Raw genomic sequence first — 24,391 nt, 5'->3', positions numbered from 1 at the left:
ACTGACTTTTAGCCTAAAAATTCATTTCAAATAATTTGGTGCCTTGCTGTCAACTACCAACTCAAATGTAATTACAGATGCCAGGATTCTTCTGTTTTCTAAAGTAACATATAATCAACAACATAGGCATGATTAAGCACTTTGTCCAGATTAGGGTTGACTTCACAGAGTAGTGTTGGTTTCTTTGAGATCACTTTGCATTTATTTGTTAACAGATCATTTTTAGCGATTGGTGTAGAAATTCCATTGACGTTATTGCTGTCATTTACCACAGGCAAGATCGTTGGGGACATGCCTCGTATTTTTTTTGCCTCTCTTCAGTTCTTCCTGTGCTTTATCACTGTTAAATTCCACTTTTAGTAGAAATAGCTCTCCTCTGAACAGTGTCTGATTGCATTCTTTCTTTCCTTCCTTTCAAAGAATTACAAAATAAATTCATTTAACTTACATGAATAATTTTGGAAACCACCTACTCTCTAGGCCAGAAAACTGACCAACAATGTGAGAGTACAAATTATAACAAAGGGAACATTGTAAAAGTATTGTATTTCACTTATTTCACTATTAATTATCTTTTAAGTTACCCTTTCTTGTGTTTTAATTTATTATCTAGCCAAGATATGTTGAAATGTCAACGCAGATTTTAGGAAATACTCAACTGTTTTTTCTTAATTTACTAGGAGAGCAAAAACTTTTAAATATTTCATTCTCTGCAGTCTCTGAACATGCCACATATAAATATTCAGCTCAAACTTTAGAACCTTAATACTTGAAATATTTAAAAACCAATACCTCAAAAGAAAGGGAGCATCCATTTCTTTAAAAATCCTGTTACTGAAAAAATACTGTTACGTTAAAACAGTAACAAAGGAAAGATTTTCATTTGCCAATTTGCAATTACCTCCATTTAAAGAAAAAATTTTACCGATTTGTGAAACTGTAAGAACTATACAAAAGTTACAGGGCTGTCATCTGGTAAACTTTCCTTTAAATTCCTTCTCTTGAAGTATTTTTGATACTCCCTGGATGAAATTGAAGATATATCTCTTTCCATTTGGAAAAATCTTCCCCAGCTTTTAAGTCTCAACCCTCTGGGACTCCTCTCATGACCTCAAATGGTGTCAGTCATTCCCATGGTACATCATTTATAATGCTCTATTATAGGAGCCACTTGGCACTGACAGCTAAAAGAAAAATATCTGTGAAGTAAATTTCATGTCTGTTGCCTGGCATTAGCTCTGTAACTTATTAACAGATTAAATCCTGGTTCTTTGCCTAATCTTTTAAATAGGGATAATAATAATAATAGCTATTTTAGAACATTAGGAAGTTTAAATGAAATAATGTAATAAAGTTAGCACAGTTCCTAGAAAACTGCATTGTAAGTCCTCAACAAATGTTAGCTGTTAAATTGTTTTTAAAATTGTTCTCCTCCTAGGATGGAGCCTGGAAATCTGTATTTAAAAAAAATGTTTTTCATGTGATTTACCATGATCACTAGATTTGGAAACCAGTGCTTCTTGAACTTTAATATCTAAATGGCCTAAAATCTTTGCATTCCTACCTACTTTGAGAAACAGCATCTAGACCAGAAGTAGGCGGACTTCTTTTTTTTTTTTAAGATTTTATTTATTTATTTGACAGAGAGAGACACAGCGAGAGAGGGAACACAAGCAGGGTGAGTGGGAGAGGAAGAAGCAGGCTTCTGGAGGAGCCGGGAGCCCGATGCGGGGCTCGATCCCAGGACCCTGTGGTCATGACCTGAGCTGAAGGTAGACACTTAACGACTGAGCCACCCAGGCGCTCCCAGACTTTTTCTGTAATGAGACGGATAGTAAATATTTTAGGCTTTGTGGGTATTATGGACGGAATGTTTATGTCCTCATCAAACTCATATGTTGAAGCCCTAACCCCTAATGTGACTGGATATATGGAAATACGGCCTTGGAGTAGGTGATAACTGTTGAGTGAGGGCATAAGGGTGGGGCCCTAATATGATAGGCAGGTGCCCTTCTAAGAAGAGGAGGAGACAGTAGGCTTTCTCTCTACCATGTGAGCAAGGACTCAGTGAGAAGGTGGCTGTCCACAAGTCCGGAAGAGAGCTCTTATTAGAAACTGAACACTGGGGAGCCTACTGGGAAGGGGGCCGAGGTCGGGTCATCTTTACTGGGCCGGGAAGGAAGGGTTTGGCCCTGGCAGCCGTGCTGCGATGTGGTTCGAGATCCTGCCCGGGATCGGCGTCATGGTCGTGTGCTTGGTCTTCCCGGCATAGCCACAGCGCACATCCACAGGCTCAGTAACGGGGACAAGGAAAAAAGGGTTGTCTATTATCCATTTCAGTGGAGTTTGATGCAAAGGGATAAGTGGGTCTCTGGAGTTAATCATTACTATGTGTCAAAGGGTTTGGAGAATATCGATTTAGGAACCATTTTCCTGATTGATGAAAAATAACTCAAGTCATACTCATGTACCCCTTCTAGAAGGTTATGCAGTGTATTAATGTAGTGCATAATAAAAACAACAAAAAAGTAAAATCAAAAAAAAAAAAAAAAGAAAGAAAAGAAACTGAACACTGCCAGAATTTGATCTTGGACTTCCCAGTCTCCAGAACTGTAAGAAATTAATTTCTGTGGCTTAAGCCATCCGGTCTGTGGTATTTTGTTATGGCAGCCCGAGCAGACTTACACAGCGGGCCATAAGACCCACCACAGGTGTTCCATTCTGTTACTAGAGCACAGAGGCAGCCAGAGGAGATACAGAAATGCACCGATACGGCTATGTCCCAATTAAACTGCATTTACGGATGCTGAAATTTGAGTTTCATATATTTTTGATTTGTCACAAAATATTATTATTTATTTTCTGACCACTTAAAAAATATAAAGACCATTTTTAGCTGGCAGGCTGACCCAAAGGCAGTGGACCATCTTACTGTATTTTAGCAATTCCAGGTGTAGACTCTAGTTACAGTCTTTGTTTTAAAGTCTATTTTGGGGGCGCCTGGGTGGCTCATTCGGTTAAGCATCTAACTTTGATTCAGGTCACGATCCCAGGGTCCTGGGGTCAGGTCCCCCTCCTGTGCTCTCTCTCTCTCTCTTTCTCTCTGTCAATAAATAAATAAAGTCTTAAAAAAATAAAGTCTTTTTTATCTGATACAAGTATCACTACTCCAACTTTCTTTTGACTTCCATTTGCATGATAGATGTTTCTCCATTCCCTCACTTTCAATCTGCAGGTGTCTTTAGGCAGTGTCTTTTGTGTCTTGCCAAGTGTAGACTCTAGTGTTGTTGCTCATGAAAGTGTGGTTCCAGGATCAGCAGCAAAATCTGGAAGTTTACTGAAATGCTGAATCTCGGCCTTCCCTTGTCCCTTCTCCTGATCTTCTGAATCAGAATCTCTGTGTTAATAGGATTATTAGGTGATTAGTATGCACATTGAAGCTTGGGCAACACTGGACTAGAGGACCTAGTATATTTTTTCTAAATAACTAATATTCTTTGTAAGTTAATAGATTTTAGCATTCGTTTGTTACTCATGTCGGAGATCTTTCAGACTTTGTTTTTGTGCCTTCTGCGTTCCTATATTGCTGACTCTCTTAATTGTCAGGCCAATTGTAGGTTTGAAATATTGTTGCCACTAAGCCTCTCTTAAGTCTCCTTTTACTGCACTTTTTATGGCATATTTTGTTTCTAGTCCTATCTCGCCATACTTTTCAGCTTTCACATGGGGATAAACATGGCCTTTCATGGGTATCATCCCTTAACCAATGCATTTTTTCCTAGACATCTAGGAAGTGGATGAATCACAAGCTCTCAGGTATAATCTTCCAGTTTGGGCCCTTCTTCCCTGTATTTGTCTGTCACTGAGTGGTCATTCACAAAGTCATTTTTTCATTCTCAGATACTTAACAAAGCTTATGGTATGGTAGTCCCTATGTTAGGTACTGCCACATCTAATGTAAACGTGGTCATAACATTTGAGTCTAGGAGGAAGACCAACAAATAAGCAACGGAAAAACCAGGTGACAAACTCTTGGACAGCATTTGGCAGGTGCTTCTGACCTGTTCCAGGGCTGAATAGGGATGGTTTCCAGGAAAAAGTGACATTTAAGTTGAGATCTAAAGGGTGAGTAGGATTAGTCAGGCAAAGGGGCAGGGGCAGGTATGGGTTATATGGGACCTAATAAAATAATATATAATAACATAAAAATAATGTAAAAATACACTGTCGGTATAGGGCCTTGTACCTACACTGTAGAGTATAGGCCCCATGCAAGTGTGAAGGGTTCTGAAAATTGGAAAGTTCTCACAACTTCATGGTAAATCTGCTCTGCAAAGAGGGAAGGGCAGAACCCAGGAGATACTCAGGGACTGGTGAGAATCATGTGGGACATCCAGGAGGTGAGGGGGACCATGCTCCAGAGAAGACGAAATGTTACTGTTTGATGACAGAGTATCACCAGCACCTGGGAAACTGCATGAGGGAATTTGGGCTTTATCCTAAGGGCAGCATGAAACCACTGAATGATTTTAAGCAAGCAAGTGACCTGATTAGGTTTGTTTAGAAATATCTTTCTGTTGGCAGTGTGTAAAATATAATGTGGAGAAATAAGACGTGAAGCAGCTCAGAACTACCTCTTCCCCGAAAGTTTTTTTTTCACTTCCTTTCTGATTCAGAGGTGCTATAAGTGTGCATTCCGTGTTTGCTACAATCCTGTTGCACATGGCAATTTCCATGCACACAAATCATAAAGATTTCTTCAGAAAACAGCAAATTCTGCTGCTTTTAATCAGTTTATACTCAACTTTTGGGAACTACAATCACAGTATAATTTATCTGTATCTATATATACACATATATATCTCCACCAAATCAGTAAACTTGGAAATTTCTTTGTGCAGACCCTCTTCAAAAATCAAAGTGTTAGGTAATATTGATCCCATATCTAAAAAAACAAACCCTACTCTTTTATAAAGGGAAAGATATTTGGATCTTTGGTTTATGCTTGTCTTAAAGTCAGCCTTGTAACTGTGTTAAAGTGTTTTAATTTCTCCCTCCCTTTGCTTGAGTCAGCTCTCAAGAGGCATGTAGTCACAAATCTAATGGTGTATTCTGTCCCCCTGAGAATGCCTAATTACCCTTGATTTGGGACATTTCATTTTAGGCAACTGTGATGTTGCCAAGTTAATTAAATTTCATGTTTTTAAATGAAGAAGGAAGTAAAGGAATGTAGCCATGGATTCCATAAACCCATAATATAAACTGTTCTTTGAAGCCACAAAAGAACAATATTTTTGAGCCCACTCAGCTGCTACCATTGAGCTTTAGGATAGGCTCTTAGAGCTACAATACTGTTTACAAAGCCCTCGTTAACACTGTGTGAATACAGTGAGTACAGTGTTTTATGGAACTCAGTAGGTCTCAGATAAAGAGATTTCTGTGCTTTCTTGGTTGTTCTTTTGGGCCGCTTCTAGAAGGCTTATGACACAGAAGCTCGGTGGCCTTGCAAATCAGAAGACGAACTCAATTTAGAAGTTGCTGATAATGGGCTGCAGTTACCATTAAATTAATGTAAATTAATTACCAGTAAATCAATCACAAAACTGAAACCATCCCCACAACATACAGTTTTGACTTGTGTGATTTCTTCTCCTAACACCTCCTGAAGACCTTGCCTAGAAGATAGTGCTAAATAAAAATGTAAAATTTCTAATTTTAGGGTTGATACAATATATATTTTTCTCAGAACTTTATGTAAGCTACTTGGTTTAATAACACGAGATTGCTCTCTATACCAATTTCATTGCCATTTCTTGTTTCATAAAATTTTCATATTAAAGTGTACCCTGCCTAATTATGGATGTTAAGTTTATTTCCCATTATTGTTAAAATTTAAAAATTGGTGTATATTGATTGAAAGCACATACTCTGTACCAGGTCCTGTATTGGGGACAAGGAGTGTGAACATAAGATGGCATGCCTGCTTCCAAAGTATCTAAGCACAGCATGAAGGGGACCTATTAGTGTCCATAGGAAAATGTGCTAATGGACAAAATTGAGATATAGTCAGTGTTCTAGAAGCATAAAGGATAAATGGATAATTTTTACTGCATGATGGAGAATGTTTTGCATAGTAGAGAATGGAGGAAAGTCATTCCAATAATAGGAAGTTACAGGGTACAAAAAAGAAGACTGAAGAGATGGCCTCATTGGTGTACTATGGCTAAAACATGGGTCGCATGAGTAAGAGTTGTAGAGACTGAAGACGTAGAGTTAAATAGGAACCATGTTTTAAGAGCCCTGTGTACCCTAATAATATTGTCCAACAATACAGTAATGAGGAGCCATCAAAAGTTTTTAACTGAAAGTAAAACATGGCTTGTTTTAGAAAGACAATGTCGAGGATGGGTTTAGAAAATGCAGTGAGTATGGGCCAGGGAGGGAGTTACTGAAGACAGGAAATCAATACGATGGTTGTTGAAGTAATTTAAGATGATGAGGGTATGACTAAGACAATAGTTTATTGGAGAGAAGGCAGATGTGAAGTTGTTTTGGGCTTAGAACAATCATGGGGCGCCTGCGTAGCTTAGTCGGTTAAGCATCTGACTCTTAATCTCAGCTCAATCAGGACTTGACTGATTACATATGGCCTGATGGGAGGCCTTCAGATAGAGGTATAGGGGTCACACACCTAAGGGATCTTTGAAAAGATGCTCAGGCGCCTGGGTGGCTCAGTCGTTAAGTGTCTGCCTTTGGCTCAGGTCACGATCCCAGGGTCCTGGGATCGAGCCCCGCATCAGGCTCCCTGCTCGGTAGGAAGCCTGCTTCTCCCTCTCCCACTCCCCCTGCTTGTGTTCCTGCTCTTGCTGTCTGTCTCTCTTCAAATAGATAAATAAAATCTTTAAAAAAAAAAAAATGAAAAGATGCTCAACATCATTAGCCATTAGGGAAATGCAAATTTTAAATTTTAAACTACAGTAAGCTACCACTACATACCTATTAGAATGACTGAAAATTTTTATTTTTATTTCTTTTTATCTTTTATTTTTTTGAAGATTCTATTTATTTATTAGAGAGATCACAAGCAGAGGAGAGGGGTAGAGAGAGAAGCAGATGCCCCACTGAGCAGGGAGCCCGATGCGGGGCTCAATCCCGGGACCCTGGGATCATGACCTGAGCCGAAGGCAGATGCTTAATCACCTGAGCCACCCAGGTGCCCGACTGAAAAGTTTTAAATGCCAAAACGTCCAATAACAAGTGCTGACATGGATGCAGAACACCTGGAACTGTAGGAATGCAAAATGGTCCAGCCACTCTGGAAAAAAACTTAATGCTTTTTTATTTTAAAGTTCAACATGCCTGTACCATATGACCCAGCAATCCCACCCTAGAGATTTACTCTAGAAAAATGAAGACTTAGGTTCACGCAGGAACCTGTAACACAAATGTATAGCTCTATTACACCCCAAATATTGGAAACAGTAAATGTCCTCCATTGGATGAACAGATGAACAAACTGCAATATATCTATACAGTTGAAATACTCTCAGCAATGAAGAACAATGAACTATATTGCTGCTTTTGCAACAATTTGTGGGCAAATCTCAATGGCATTATACTGAGTGAAAGAGGCCAGTCTCAAAAGGTTACATATTGTATCATTCCCCTTATATGACATTCTTGGAAAGTCAGAACTAGATTAGTGATTGCTGTGGATTAGGGGTGGGGGCGGGATTTAACTACAAAGGGGAAACACAAAGGGGTTTCTTTTTTTTTTCTTTGAAGATTTTATTTATTTATTTGACATAGAGAAAGATAGCAAGAGCAGGAACATAAGCAGGGGGAGCGGGAGAGGGAGAAGCAGGCTTGCCGCCGAACAGGGAGCCGGATGCGGGGCTCGATCCCAGGACGCTGGGATCATGACCTGAGCCGAAGGCAGACGCTTAACGACTGAGCCACCCAGGCACCCCCACAAAGGGGTTTCTTGATGTAATAGAATTCTTCTGTATCCTGATTGTGGTGGTGGTGAACAAATCTATACATGTGTTAAATAAAACTGTACACCAAGAAAGGTCAGCTTAAGTGTATAGCAATTTAGAAATTAAAACAAGACTGGGTTTTGAGATCAAATGGCCAGGATTTATTTATTTTTGTTTGTTTATTTTATTTTTGTGTGTGTTATTAACATATGTATTATTTGTTTCAGGGGTACAGATCTGTGATTCATCAGTCTTACACAATACACAGCACTCACCACAACACATACCCTCCCCAGTGTCCATCACCCAGCCACCCCATCCCTCCCACCACCCTCCACTCCAGCAACCCTCAGTTTGTTTCCTGAGATTGAGTCTCTTCTGGTTTGTCTCCCTCTATGGTTTCATCTTGTTTCATTTTTTCCTCCTTTCCCCTATGATCCTCTGCCTTGTTTCTTAAATTCCACATATCAGTGAGATCGTATGATAATTTTCTTTCTGTGACTGACTTATTTCGCTTAGCATAATACCTTCTAGTTCCATCCATGTCGTTGCAAATGGCAAGATTTCAATTTTTTATGGCTGCATAATATTCCATTGTTTGTGTGTGGGGGGGGGTGGGTGGGTGGGTGTGTGTATATAATATATACACATCTCTATCCATTCATCGGTTGATGGACATCCGGGCTCTTTCCATAGTTTGGCTATTGTGGACATTGCTGCTGTAAACACTGGGGTACATGTGCCCCTTTGGATCACTACAGGGGTGCATGTACCCCTTCAGATCGCTACATTTGTATCTTTGGGGTAAATACCCAGTAGTGCAGTTGCTGGGTCATGGGGTAGCTCTATTTTCAACTTTTCAACTTTTTGAGGAACCTCCATACTTAACTCCACACATACAGAGTGGCTGCACCAGCTTGCATTCCCCAAATAGCCAGGATTTGAATCCTAGCTCCCCACCCACTAGTGTGAAGTCACTCTACCTTCATGATCCTCAGCTTGCTGTATGTCTAGGATGTTGAGGATGTTGATGATGATGATGATGATTAAGTAGGCTCCACACCCAGCATGGAGCCCAAGGCAGGGCCTGAACTCACGACCCTGAGATCAAGACCTGAGCTGAGATCAAGAGTCAGACGCTTAACCCACTGAGCCACCCAGGCACCCCTAGGACGTTGAGGATTAAATGTGCTACATTTAATGTGCTAGTGCATGTGGAACCCTCAGCACACTGTATGATACAAAGTAAGTGCTCAGTAACTAGTTACTCTTTATAAATATGATTACAGAGAGGAAGAAGTTGGAATGATTCCCAAGAGCTCTGGGTGGATGGTGCTTTAATTGGAGTAGAGCTTTTAGGAGCAAAATCAGGTGTGGGGAAGTGGGAGATACTGAGTTGAGTTTTGCTCATGTTAGGTTGAAAAGGTTGGTGTTCTAGTGGAGATGTCTGTAATAGCTTAGTAGTTTAGCTTTCAGAAGATCTGAAATGGTGAATCTGTGTGCATCTGGGAGTTAAGGCTGCTTACTGATGCAGAGGTGCTCCAAGAGACCTGGCATCTCTCCGGCTTAGCTGCCTTGAAAGAAGCTGATGAAAAACTTGAGCAGAAGGGGCGCCTGGGTGGCTCAGTTGGTTAAGCGACTGCCTTCGGCTCAGGTCATGATCCCGGAGTCCTGGGATCGAGTCCCACATCGGGCTCCCGGCTCAGCGGGGAGCCTGCTTCTCCCTCTGACCCTATCCCCTCTCATGCTGTTTCTCTCTCTCTCAAATAAAAAAAAAAAAAAGCTTTAAAACTTGAGCAGAAGAAACCTCTGTCAGCATAACTGTAAAACAAAGGACATTAGGTCATTTTGAGGAAAGTGAGACACATCCAACAAATCCAATTGAAATTCCTCTTACTCTGTGAAACCTTGAACATTCTCATTTCCTGTGTTAATCACTGTCCATCCAGTCTTTTTTTTTAAATTATCTTCCTAGACCTCAGGAAACTGAAATTCTTTCTATAGTTTCTGTCCATATAGATAAGGTCATACATAATCTCAATTTGGTGCAATTCTAAACATTTATCAGTTCCTTTTCTGACCACACAAACATAGAAGAATTTTAAATAAGAAGGAAGCAAAGAGGATCAGGTAAATCATTGCTGCTGTATTATGGGAGAAGTATAGTTGGCAAATTCCAAACCGAATCTTGTAACAAATTACGGAAGATATTTTATACTGTAATAGCAATGCTATCATAATTTGCATTTTTGCCTCTTAAAGTCAGAGCATTGTGAGCAGCATTAAAATGACAGTGCCTCCAATGCCTTATACTCTTCTGCTGTACATTGTACTTTATCAGAATTGTATTAATGGCATTCTGTGGCCTCACAATTTTATTTCTCGTTTTAAGGAAAATCATTTGGAGAGACGGAAGGAAGGGAGAAATAAATGCCTGTACTTTCTTAAATATTTTTTTTTACCATCTTTTAAAAAAAAAGTAAGCTTCAACTTTCCGTATAAAATCCCAAAAAATAATTGAGAAAAGAATTTTGATGGTTTTTCCTGGGCTTTTATATTCTTAGTCTTGAATAGTCATCACCTTTCAAAATGCTCTAAAACATGGAAAGCTCTGTGAAAAACATTTGTCTTGTTATTAAATGCAGTGTAATTTGTGAACAAAAACGATGCACACTGCTACCTTTTTTTTTTTTTATGATAAAGTCAAGTTGTTCTTTTTCCCCCCAAGAATGAAATGGCTGCATTTGCCTAAATGGTCATCACTTTTGTAGGCTTGAAGTTGTTTTACTGCTTTAGCAGCTGTGTGGCAAGTTTTCTAGCAGACAATGGAGGTGGGGAGGGGGAGCTCAGTTGCATCTGGTTTCTCTTTGTAGAATGTCTGAAAAGTTGATATTTAGTGGTTTCTTGAGAAAGCAGTTTATCTCTAGAAGAGGAACTTTTTTAGTACCTAAATTAGTTTGCTCTGATTCATATGCATTCGTTTTGTTCTCCTGCTTAAAAAAAAAAAGGAGAAAGAAAGAAAAGAGTAAAGAAGATCATCTACCCTAAAACTACATAGCACAGATAACCCTTTGACCTGTGGCACTGGGGTAAAGATTTAGAGTACTTGTGGAGCCTCATTCCACATGCCTGACTGAAAAGAGCCCTAAATAAAGTAAGGCCCCTGTGGAGATGGAGAAAATAAGCAGGATAAGGAAGTTCCATTATTTCAAGTGGCTGTGTGTTGTTTTATTTTTACTAGTCCATAAAGTGAAATACCATTTGCGATGTGTTTCCAGTTTTGAGTCTGATGTCACTTAAGTTTGGGGTCTGATGTTGGAGTAGTTTGAGTCAGGGATGCCCTGGGCAAAGCATCCTTCTCTGTCTCCTTTGCTCCCAGCAAATATCCCTTCCTGCTGGCTCCCTCAAATTAAATTTCCATTTGAAATATTTTTCCTTTAAGGAAAGCAAAACAACAGAAGACTTAAAAAAAAAAAAAAGGTACTATCAAAATATGGGTGAGGATGAGAATCACCAGTTGTGTAGCTCTTCATATGTTAAGTCAAGTTTTTCTTCAGATATAAAATATAAAAAGTACAGGAGATCAAAATTAGCCACTATTTGTCTCCAGAAAAAAAGTGTTTAGCTTGGTTCCAAATGACACTTCAAATTAAGACATTTGAAGAAACTTTAATCATTTATATCTGATGATGTTGACATCTGTTTCATGGCTTTTAACTAAGAGCTTTATACTAAACCTTTAACTTGATGTATTTGTCCTCTGTAGCACTTTGTATTTATATTTTGAAGCTTATTTATTAAACTGATTTTACTGTTTTATTTCCTTTTTCTTTTCTAGATGTGCTAGTAAAACCTGATTAAAATGGTGACAAATAAAAGCAATAGTTCCTTGGTCTTAAGAAGATACTCCTAGCTATCCATCAGCTCTTGATTGTTTTATAGGCTGGAGCTTTCAAATGGTACTTTTTGAATGATGGAAAAACTTCAGTAAGCTTTTCATTCTCCTATTTTTAAGAATCTGTAAACATGGCAAAATGACATGAATTACAAACAGTTTTCCTTATAGGAGGAAAAACTCTTGTAGAAAATTAAATCAATACTGTTCATTAATCATACTGCTTGTCAGCCCTCAGACCACTCTGGAAGTTTCTGGTGAATGTAAAGAGTCTTTAGATGTGTGAGGTCCTTAAAGATCTAAGTAAGTTAAAGGAGAGGAGGTTTTTTAAATACCACCATTAGCACATGAAAGAAACTTCAGGGTGGATAGAAAAAAAACTGTTGTAAAGCAGTAATTATACTTGGCGGGTTTTGTTTTGTTTTTGTTTTAAGCCTGTTCTTAAAAAAAAAAAAAAAAAAAACAACTTAGTTCATGCAAATAAAATTTTTAGCATTGTACTAATTACTCCATGGGGTAGAAGGGGAGCTGCAAGATAGGCCATTCCTGGAGGAAAATATATTGTACCTTAGCCTTTAAAAATATTTGTGCATGTTTATTTCATAATGTGCATAGTATATCAGGACAGTTATACGTGTATATGTTATAAATAAAAGTATATATGTTATGAATATGCATGCTAGAAAAATATTTTACTAATGGAAGGTAAAATAAAAAGATTTGGGAGACCACTATTTTAAAATATCGAATCAGATATTTCTAAGTAACTACTCAGTTATGAAGCTGTACAATCTAGAAGAGAAAATAGACATTCATAAAATCACCACAGAAATTATAATTACAAACTTTAGTAAGTGCTCTGATGGAAAAGCAGAGGGAGTTATAAGCCTGTGTTACAGGGGACAGGAGATGGCTTGAGGGTGGAGGTCAGGTAGATTTCCCTGAGAAACTGATATTGAATTGATATATGAATGATAACAGGTTAACTGGGTGAAGGACCCTGAAGGGATAATGAAAGAATTAAAGCAGGCATGGTATAAACAATAGTCATAGACTAATCATCAGAACAGGCTAAATATAGGGTATCTTAGCATCTAAACAATCTGATTTATCAGTTGATTTGTATAAACTAATGTGATAATGTAATCCTCACAGGCTTTATTGAGATTCTACATATTTTTCTACTCTGTTTTATTTATTTTTTAATTTTTTAATTAATGTATAATGTATTATTTGTTCCAGGAGTACAGGTCTGTGATTCATCAGTCTTACACAATTCACAACACTCACCATAGTACATACCCTCCCCAGTGTCCATCACCCAGCTACCCCATCCCTCCCACCCCCCTCCACTCTAGCAACCTTCAGTATGTTTCCTGAGATTGAGTTTCTTATGGTTTGTCTCCCTCTCTGGTTTCATCTTGTTTCATTTTTCCTTCTCTTCCCCTATGATCCTGTCTTGTTTCTCAAAATCCTCATATCAGTGAGATCATATGATACTTCTCTTTCTCTGATTGACTTATTTCGCTTAGCATAATACCCTCTAGTTCCATCCTTGTCATTGCAAATGGCAAGATTTCATTTTTTGATGGCTTCATAATATTCCATTGTGTATATATACCACATCTTCTTTATCCATTCATCTGTTGATGGACATCTAGGCTCTTTCCATAGTTTGGCTATTGTGGACATTGCTGCTATAAACATTGGGGTGCAGGTGGCCCTTTGGATCACTACATTTGTATCTTTGGGGTAAATACCCAGTAGTGCAATTGCTGGATTGTAGGGTAGCTCTATTTTCAACTTTTTGAGGAACCTCCATACTGTTTTCCAGAATGGTTGCACCAGCTTGCATTCCCACCAACAGTGTAGGAGGGTTCCCCTTTCTCCACATCCTCGCCAACATCTGTCGTTTCCCGACTTGTTAATTTTAGCCATTCTGACTGGTGTGAGGTGGTATCTCATTGAGGTTTTGATTTGGATTTCCCTGATGCCGAGCGATATTGAGCACTTCTTCATGTGTCTGTTGGCCATTTGGATGTCTTCTTTGCAGAAATGTCTGTTCATGTCTTCTGCCCATTTCTTGATTGGATTATTTGTTCTTTGGGTGTTGAGTTTGATAAGCTCTTTACAGATTTTGGATACTAGCCCTTTATCTGATATGTCATTTGCAAATATCTTCTCCCATTCTGTCGGTTGTCTTTTGGTTTTGTTGACTGTTTCTTTTGCTGTGCAAAAGCTTTTTATCTTGATGAAGTCCCAATAGTTCATTTTTGCCCTTGCTTCCCTTGCCTTTGGTGATGTTTCTAGGAAGAAGTTGCTGTGGCTGAGGTTGAAGATGTTGCTACCTGTGTTCTCCTCAAGGATTTTGATGGATTCTTGTCTCACATTTAGGTCTTTCATCCATTTTGAGTCTATTTTTGTGTGTGGTGTAAGGAAATGGTCCAGTTTCATTCTTCTGCATGTGGCTGTCCAATTTTCCCAATACCATTTGTTGAAGAGACTATCTTTTTTCCATTGGACATTCTTTCCTGCTTTGTCAAAGATTAGTTGACCATAGAGTTGAGGGTCCATTTCTGGGCTCTCTATTCTGTTCCATTGATCTATGTGTCTGTTTTTGTGCCAGTACCATACTGTCTTGATGATTATAGCTACTCTGTTTTAAAACATGTGAAACCTTGAAAGACTGCATAACATCCCAGAAAATGTAGACTGCCCTGCGTAGGTGGAAGCCTCTTGAATTAGCTGAGATAGCTGACTCCACTGACGCTTATCTTGGTTTATTACAGAAACTAGAGCTATTGCTTCAGCTGAAGGTTAAAATGGCATCTTTGCTTTCTCAGCATGCCGGGATGTTAACAATAACTTAAGAAACCTGTGTAGATGGTAGGCAGCACATTTTGCTTGATTATCACAGTGTGTACATCTTCCCTGGTAGATTGTATAAATATATCTACCAAGTCATTATTTCAGATGTACATTCTCCTGCTTCCTTTTCCAGGAAAGATTTGGAGTGACTCAGTACGGAAACACAAAATTCAACAACAAAAACAAAAAAACAAATAGGTGATATACGTCTCAGTGTTTGAAAGGGTTTGGGATTAAACAACATTCATACTAATAGTAGGAGTGTAAAGTGATACACAACTTTTCTAGGCATAACTGGGTAACACCACAAGGGGGGTTGTGATATGCATACTCCTTTACGCAGCAATTCTGTTAGTAGACAGACACCTATCATGAGAAAATACTAATGAACACACACATTTAAGATTTGATTTATTTTTAGAGAGAACAAAAAAAGAGAGTGAGCAAGCAGGGGGGAGAGGGAGAGAAGCAGACTCTCAGCTGAGTGCAGAGCCCTACACGGGGCTCAATCTCATGACCCTGAGATCAGGACCTGAGCTAAAACCAAGAGTTGGATGCTCAACCAACTGAGCCACACAGGCGCCCCATGGACACACACATTAACCATAAGGATGTTCACTGTAGTGTGCAGGATCATTTATAATTGTGAAAAGCTGGGAGAAACCTAAATACTCAATTACAGAGGTTAATAAACAGTGGTACATCCTTACAATTTGAATAAATGTGGACATTGAAAGGAATGTTTTAGAAGAATATTTAGTAGCATGAGTGGTTATTCACAGTATATTGAGTGAGAAAAAGCAGTCTATAAGATACAAAAAATATTGAGTATGTATGTGAATAGAAAAGGGAATAAAAAAAAGAGATACAACCTCATTTAAAAGAGCTTATATCGGCGTGCTGGTATTAAGATATTTTATTTTTATTTTCTCTTTTTGCTTGTCTGAGTTTTATAAACTTTCTATAACAAACATTTGATCCTAATGAGAAAAAAAGTATTTTTTAAAATTGAATATACCTAGGGCCACCTGGGTGGCTCCGTCGTTAAGCGTCTGCCTTCGGCTCAGGTCATGATCCCAGGGTCCTGGGATGGAGCCCCACATCGGGCTCCTGGCTCAGCGGGAAGCCTGCTTCTCCCTCTCCCACTCCCCCTGCTTGTATTCCCTCTCTCGCTGTGTCTCTCTCTGTCAAATAAATAAATAAAATCTTTAATAAAATAAAATAAAATAAAATATAAAATTGAATATACCTAGATGAAGAAATTAGAGCCAAGATAAATAAAGTTGGAAAATCGATGAAACCAGGATATTGACTTCTTTATTGCATGCCGTAGGGTCCTGTACAGTTGCTAGAAATGCCTATAAGTTTAGCTGTGAGCTTCCTTGCAACCAAAGCAAACCACAAACACTGCTAGCTACAGGGCACAGGATATTTTAATTATCAGAAAAAAAAATTGTAATATACTAATGAAGTTCCCAAAATATAGTACCTCCAGAAAAACTCTATATGCTCAAATTGTTGAAGATTCTCTATGAATTTATGTATTGAAAACCATATTAACTTATGCTTGACAATGACAACATAATAAGGAAAGATTTCTGTGGTTTCTAGGATCATTTGACAAGTTATAGGGTTTTGGATGATCTAGAAATATTAGTGGAGGAAACAATTAAAATAATTTTTTTGAACTTTCACCTTTCTCCATCTGGATGGCCAATTAGGATGGTTTTTAGTGTGCTTCCCTTTCTTGAATACATTCCCATTCTTTTCATAAAATGAGCTTTTGCCTCAGAAGAAAAATCATGGCAGATGGGCCTTAATTCTGACTCCAAAAAAAACTATAGAAACTACATTTTAAACCTCTGAAAACTTCAAAAAGTAAGGAGACACTGTTTCTCATTTTGCTAATGCACATTTCTATTCTCAGGAATTACAGGGATTGTTCTCATCGTATTCTCCTTCCCATGTTGACTCAGTGGCACACGTGTGTGGCCCTGCTTCCTTGTATGCTTTATTCCCATGCTGTGTGCATATTACAAATTGGCATTGCAGTGTGACTCATTGAGAATTTTTTAGAAAAAAAATCTGCATTTGCATTACATATATAAAAAATATATCAGATATTTCTAGAAATCTTTCAAGAAGCCTAAAAATATGTTGGTGCTTTTCTCTTTTTTGTCCTCAGTGTCAGGCAAGAGTTCATTTATATGGATAAATGTAGATAAATAGATAAGATTGGCCAGTGAGAAAATTAGGCCATTCTGAGTTTAGGAAAGCTTTTGAAACCATAATATTCCCCTTCAACAAGCAATCTTAACAAATTCAAAATTCAAAACAAATTCACTTGCAAAACTGTGAGTTTTAAATTTCCCTGAATAAAAGACCCTGTGTTAGAGTCATAATCTGACTGATAAAGTAGTCTTAGCAAAAAAAAATGTTTAATCTGAATCTAATAATGAGGAAAGAAACAGATAAGTCCAGATTGTGAGAGAGTCTACAAAACATCTGTACTGGATTCTTCAAAGGTGTCATTGTCATGAAAGATAGGTAAAGGACAGGGAGCAATTCTCCATGAAGGAGCTATGACATGCAGTGTGTGACCCTCCGTCGTACTGGTAGAAAGGGAGCAGCTATAAAGGACATTTTGGAAGTAATTTGGGAAATATATTAGATAAAATTGTGTTTTTGTTAAATTTATTGGTTATGATCATGGTATTATGGTTGTATAGGAGAGAATGTCCTTGTTCTCGGGGGAAGCATGTCCAAGTATTGAGGTGTGAAGTATGATGATTCAACAAAAGAAAATTGTGTGTCTCTGTGTGTGTATACTTGCACACGCACACACAAATAAGAGAACAAGTAATAAAGCAAATCATCAAAATGTTTTTTAAAAATTTAAAAGGTTAAAAAATGCCGTGTTTTGTTTTTAATCTTTAATCAGTATTTCCAAATTAGGAATGGTTTTACAGTGACTATGTACATGGTTACAACAATAACTCTTCTGAAATAACAGATACGGAATATAAGAAACTTTAGATCTTCTGTTGAATGTTTTATTTATCAGAAAACGCCTTTTTGTTTAACTCTGTATGCTCAGATTGTTTGAGATTCTCTATCGTGTGTGTTGAAAACCATCTTAAGATATATTGAATACTTTCCAGTACCCCAGTGATCTTCAGTGTCTTTTAATACCTGAAAGATTTAAGGTTTATATACAATTTGAGTAGGTTATTGATAGCCAATTAACATGGTAATGACCTGCACCTGCTTGTATCAAAGAACTCCCACAATTCCCTTATCTGCTAACATGAAAATTGATTTCAGAGTGATACATTCAACAAAGTTTAAATACATTGTAACATAGTGCTTCTTGTGAATTCTAAAGGAGGCATAAATAAATAACACAATCGTGTTTTATCACTGTGATTGATGAGGCTGATATTTCTCCGGCTTGCATTTCCCACTTGAGAAGAAATTTAAGATTGGTTTCAAGCTGTCTGCCTGCATCCTTCCCATCTTGTAAGCATGCTTTTAACTGCCAAGGGCTGAGATTTGGAGGAATGGTTATCAAACCACAGATGTTTTTGCAATGAAACTGTGCACCTCCGACCAAGTCGCTGTGGTTCAGGAGATGATAGATGGTATTTCCATGTTGCCTCACAAAAGGGTCAAAATGGCATGGCAAGCCCATGACAGTGAAACAGAGAAATGTTAGTCCTGGAAGGAAATTTATTTCATGGCTTCAGGGGATGTTTGGTTGTCGTGAATAGGCTCTCTCTGTCAGTCTATAAAAATATTGTTTGTAAGGATGTGATATATGTGAGACAGTGTGAGTGTGTTGGCAGACAGAGCAGCTACTTAAACAAATGCTAAGCCAAGTACAGTATCGTAAGTCAAGCACTTGGATTTTTTTAGGGTGAGGATTGTTTGTGATAGAAATATCAATATAATTAAAGTAATTTATTTCATTTTCTTTTTTTTTTTTTTAAAGATTTTATTTATTTATTTGACAGAGAGAGACACAGCAAGAGAGGGAACACAAGAAGGGGAAGTGGGAGAGGGAGAAGCAGGCTTCCCGCCGAGCAGGGAGCCCGATGTGGGGCTCGATCCCAGGACCCTGGAATCATGACCTGAGCCGAAGGCAGACGCTTAACGACTGAGCCACCCAGGGGCCCCTTATTTCATTTTCTTAAGTAAACTTTGTAGCGTCTTAATTGTCCTAGGAGGCTGCATGCCCCCCCACTCTAACACATTTTTTTAATCTTATAATTCTAAATTCTTATAATTAGCAGTTCCATTATATTCACTTTTAAGTTATTCAGGAACATATATGTGGACCAGCTTTATTAGTACTGTTCACATAAAGTTCTCATAAATTTGGGGACAGTTAAGCCCTGCTCTTTTGGAGTCTCCCTTTTTCTCCTCTCCACCCCGAAGGAGATACCAGCCACCGGCATCATTCCATTAATTGATTATGTGATAGAGAGACTTAGTGGCCGTGCTCTCTCATCTTACAAAATTGGACAAATGAGGTGTCTTTTTTCCACAGGGATTCACAAAAGGAAAGAAGTATCATAAGAACATTAAAAGATCAAAAACCATGTTTGTGGGAGGTTTTGTTTTTCGGGATTTGGATGTAAATCAGATTCATTCATGGCAGTGTTCAAGTAGAAATCTTTAACACCAAATATTTCTTACCCAGACAACCTCAAGTAATGCATTTGTCAAAAATGAAAAATAGTTTTTACAAGAAGTCTTGAAAACCTTATAGATGTATAAAGATGAAATCACACGTTCAAAAAATAATGTGGCCAAAGTATTAGTGAACATGATATGATTGAAAAAGCCATTTGCTTCTGGATTTTGTAAAAACAATCCCGAGTTTTTTTTTGCGGGGGGGGGAGGTTTTTTAAAATAGAGATTATGAGTAGGATATACTTATTTTGGTAGGAAACTGATTCTCAAATGTCACATGCAAAGAACTTTCTTCTAAATTATCCTAAACTCAGTAGGAGAGGGGATGTTTTCACTGGGAGTGAGAGGCGTTATTTGTCTTAAGGCCCTTCAGGGGGGCAGAACAAAAGGGACTGAGTCATTTCAGTTTTAGACAAATACTCTACCATCAGCTTCCATAGAGAGTTGTTACACAGAACACAGGGAAATTTGGGGAGTGGGGGTTGCCCCCTCCCATCTGCCACTGTGTCTATTTTACACTCAAATATTCTGTATTATCACAGAACAGATTTATAACATTTTGGCATAGTGATCATTAACAAAAATCCTTTAAATTTGTAATGGACATGAAAGATGTTTATCATTAACAATCCTTACAGAAATTCAGTTTATAAACAAAAGGAGAATGAAATTTTAATCTCAGCTTTAAGTAAAATTTGCATTCTTTTAGCCGAAAACCTGTTTTTAAATCCACATACTCACACGTTCATGTCAGGTATTGTTTTAACCATCACGAATTAACTTTTTCCATTCTAATGTAAGTCTGAAGATAGAAGACAAAGAATTCCTGTAAGTCTGAAGATAGAAGACAAAGAATTCCTGCTTGAAAGAGGCCTGCTACTCTAATCTCTCTCAGGTTTCTCAGACAGGAGAAACCTACAATCTAACAACGTTTGGATAACTTGAACGCAAATCACATTGTTTGCATGTGATTTGTGTTTTTGTTACTGTGCTTACACATACCATTTTAAAGCAGAGTATTTCGCTAGGCTTTCCTTTCCCACCCATCCCCCTTAGCATTTTTCCTGCTCTTCTGATGCTGGACCAGACTTGGGCTGGCCCCAGATCCTGTGTCAGAGGCCATGACCCGGGTGTCAGAGCGGTCATACTGTTGGCCTCTTCTCTGAATAATTATATGGGGGGGTATTGTGTTGGAGGGACAGGCTTGGGGGCAGTGCAGTCACCCTGGCTAGCCAGACCAAGGAGTTCTCCAGTCAGACCACAGGGGAACAATGGCCCTGAAAAGGCTCGCACAAAACCTTGTAACACAAAAGATTAAATTAAAAATGGACATTGGGCCAGATACTAGGTTTCGTCCTTCAGAATTTCACCTTTCTCACTTACTCTGACCGTTTCTTAAATTTAACATTTCCAAACTTCACATTGTGGTGACGTTCTATCAGCAAATTTTAAGATTGCTGTTTACCTCTGCATATATAGTCTAATCCGTTTGACTTCTTTAATGCTTTGTAGCCATCTTAATTGTGACACTTGGTGGTTAATGTTAGCAAAGCTTTCTATAGTGGTATTTTAAGTAAATCATTTAAAGTTGTACGTGGGGACTTTTAAAGTAACGCTTTGTATTTACTTAAGACATTTCACTAAACATGAGCCATGTCTAAATTGAACCAAGTGGCAGGAAATGTCTCAAAGTAAATACAGTTGCTCGATCTTCCTTTTGGTCCTAGGAAGACTTTTTCCGCACCACCTGGGAAGTTTTCCTTAGAAGGATGGGGGATAAAACTCATTAAGTCTTATCTAGATTTAGATTTTAGAAATGATGTCAGAGGTGGATTTATTCATGTCAGGTAAAAGTTTTCTCACAGTCCTGACCTCAGGTGTTTTCTTGGTTTTATCTACCTTTGACCTGTCCACTCCAGCCCGGCTCTTTTCAAGGGTTCTGGAGTGTCACCAACACAGCAGCTGAAGGAAGCAAAGTCCTGGTTTTCATGACCCCAATACTATCTCTTTTTGTTGGTCCATAGCTAAATACTTTGTAAATAATAGTTTTCTATTATGCATTTCCCCATCTTCCAGGAACTCAAACTTCTAGAAGTGTTAGTATTACAACAAAAAAATCCATAAAATTTGAATTGATGTCTGTCAGTTTTGCTTTCTGAGTTCTAATTCTTTACTATTTTGTGATTACCAAAGCCATTCATATTTATTGTAGAACAAGTAGAAATACAGGAAGCAAAATAGCTAAAAATTCTACCATGGAGACAAAGCTAAATACCACTGTTAACACTTTGGTACATATCAGAAAATAATGCATTTCCATCTTCATTCTGCTTTGGAGCCCTGCCTCCAGGGTCACCACGTCCTTGCTCCTTAAGTCCTTGTTTTCTGCTATCCCCCACAACCCCACTCTTTCCTGATGAATTTACTCTGTTAAAGGACCTAGATACCAGATGTCACTTGTACCCTCATTGACTTCTCTGTAGCGCTGGACATTGTCAGCCAGTCTGCTCACGGCTCCCATGATACCTTCCTGGTTCTCCTCATGACTCCTTAACACCACTTGCCATCTCACGCCCAGGTTGCCAGTCCCTACTATCTTTCCTCCTGGGTACCCTGTCCTCTGTGTGCAGGACTACTGACCCTGTTCTCCATCCTCACTGCCCGCTCAGCCCACGCTTTCTCACCCATGAGTCAGCTCCACTTGAATGTTCCTCTGGCATCTCTGGTTCAGCGTGTCCTTGGCTCTCTGCATCTCCTCTTCCATTTCTGTTTGTCCACCCAGGCTTGGAACTTGGGAGCTTTCTGACTCCTCATGAATCCCTTCTCTCAACAATTCCATTTACTCAAGCCATCTTTTGTGTCTGTGTAACAAAATCCTCTCTGGCCAGCCTGGCTCTCCAAGCTCTCTGAGATCCACCCCCAGCCTAACTTGTCTATGTGACCTTCACTCATGCCCCCTTACCGAACTCTTCCCCATTACTCATCCCTGATCCATGTGTTCCTGTCCTCAAGCCTTTGCTTACACTCCTCCCTTGGCCTTAATCTCTTCACCCTGTGCTTATTGTAAGGTCAAATTCTGCTCACATGCTCTACTTCAATGAAGCCCTCCCCCACGCAATAAAAAAATACCAGTAACCTTTCCTTCTTCTGAATTCCCTTAGTCTTAACAAATCTCTTTGCAGCAGTTCTTCCTGTGTGGCATGATACTTATTTGTACCTTTGTCTTAGCTTCCCTAATACACCGTTACCTAAACAAATTGGAGGACAACTGATATATTTCAACTTGCTAATCTTAAAGATGAGGAAACGGACTTCCAGGGAATTGCCTTTGCAGCCACACGGCTACTAAATCCAAGATTAAAATCCAAATCCCCTAATTCTCAAACCAGCCCTCTCCTCTGTGTTTATTTATTTAGCACTGGAAAGCACCTACTAAGTGCCAGGCATTTTTAAAAGCACTTACAAATATAAATCCATTTAATCCCCATTTTATAGATGAGGAAACTCCATTTAAACCCAAGTAGTCTGGTTCCAGAGTCTGTCCTTTAGTCACTATGCCAGCCTGCCCTTCTACCTGAAAGGAAGCAGGGATTAGGGGTCATGTGATGCTGCTAGTAATTATTTTATTACTCTTGATATTTTTATCAGTATATTATTGTGATACGCTGGCACTTTTGTAGACACTTTCAGGGAATTAATTCATTTCCTCTTCCCAACAGCCTTGAGAAGTAGATTCTGTTATCTTCATCATTTCCCATCTTATAGGTGATTTTAACTAAGGTACAGAGGGCAAAAATAACTTCCCCAGGTTGCACGGTAAATGACCTAGCTAGAATCAGAATCCAGGCAGCCTGGGGCTGGCATCTGAGACCTTCGCTGTTGTGCTGGACTGTCTCTTAGCTTCCACGTAGTGCTGAGTCATTAGGAAAGTTGTCTTTTGTTTGTCTCAGCATCCTTCTCTCTGGAGGTCGGGTGACAAAAGCAATGATCTAGCTCACAGAGTTTTTTAAACTCCGTGTGAAATATTTATATATATGACAAATACTGATCCAGGGCACCCTTACTTTTCACTGCTTTGCATTTCATGCAGTCCTTCTTTTGATGAATCTTAAGCAATAGCCATATTTTGTGCATACCTGTTTTCGAATTGCTCTTTCATAGTTTCAGCTGGTACCTGAATGGCTCCCACCTTCAGTAGCTGGATGAGTACACTCTCTGTACAGGCACACAGGTGCCGTCTAGTGGTAGTCAAGAGAAGTGCAAGTTATTCAAGTATTCACGTAAAACACTGGAAGAAGACCTGGGTTTTCTCTTGTCTTGTGGTCTTTGGGACATGTTGCAATGAAAGTTGGGTATATTATACCACAGTTTTTTGTAGGTTCCTTAAGATGTATAAAGATACGGTTCATGCATTATTGTTGTTAAATCGGGTGCTTTTAGAATGGAATTTAGGTCCTCGATCAGTACATCTTTAAAAGACTTGGGCATTACAGAGAATCTCATTTTATTGAACTTTTTTCTTGTTCTGAGTTGTAGTCATTGAGGGTAATAAATACGTAATTGTGAAAACTGGATATAATTAACAGAGTGAATGAATTTGTTGTCTCCATCTGCTTGCTGTTGCTAATGCTAGCCCTCAAAGTTCCATATTTCCATTTCATGAAACAATCTACTGTTCCTCCATTAAGGAAGAAACCTATTATGTTGTTTTCTAAAGCTTTTATTTCATCAGGTAGTTTGTTAGCAGATGAGAGATTCTTACATGAACATGGAAGACGTGGGTGAAGGTGGATTGGAAACTGAGAGGATTATACACCACGTGACACAGTTGCCAAAACAGCAAGCGTTCTTAGTGGCCAAAACCCAGAACACAGCTCCCTCCATCGTATATACAAGTCAGACACACACTTGGGAGCCTTTGCTCCCTCCGTCGTGTATACAAGTCAGACACACG

The 24,391-nt window shown here is 38.7% G+C and overlaps 1 protein-coding gene and 1 pseudogene across 1 annotated transcript in view; both read left to right on the top strand.

The window, feature by feature from the left end:
* Window positions 1-24,391, top strand: part of PRTG (protogenin) — a 124,768-nt gene that overhangs the window by 76,499 nt on the left and 23,878 nt on the right. The window lies entirely within an intron of this gene.
* On the top strand, window positions 2,210-2,451 carry LOC110583716 (annotated as a pseudogene).

The sequence above is a fragment of the Neomonachus schauinslandi genome, chromosome 9 (genome assembly GCF_002201575.2).
Source record: "Neomonachus schauinslandi chromosome 9, ASM220157v2, whole genome shotgun sequence".
In the NCBI taxonomy this organism is placed as follows: domain Eukaryota; kingdom Metazoa; phylum Chordata; class Mammalia; order Carnivora; family Phocidae; genus Neomonachus; species Neomonachus schauinslandi.
This window is presented reverse-complemented; position numbering and strand designations above follow the sequence as displayed.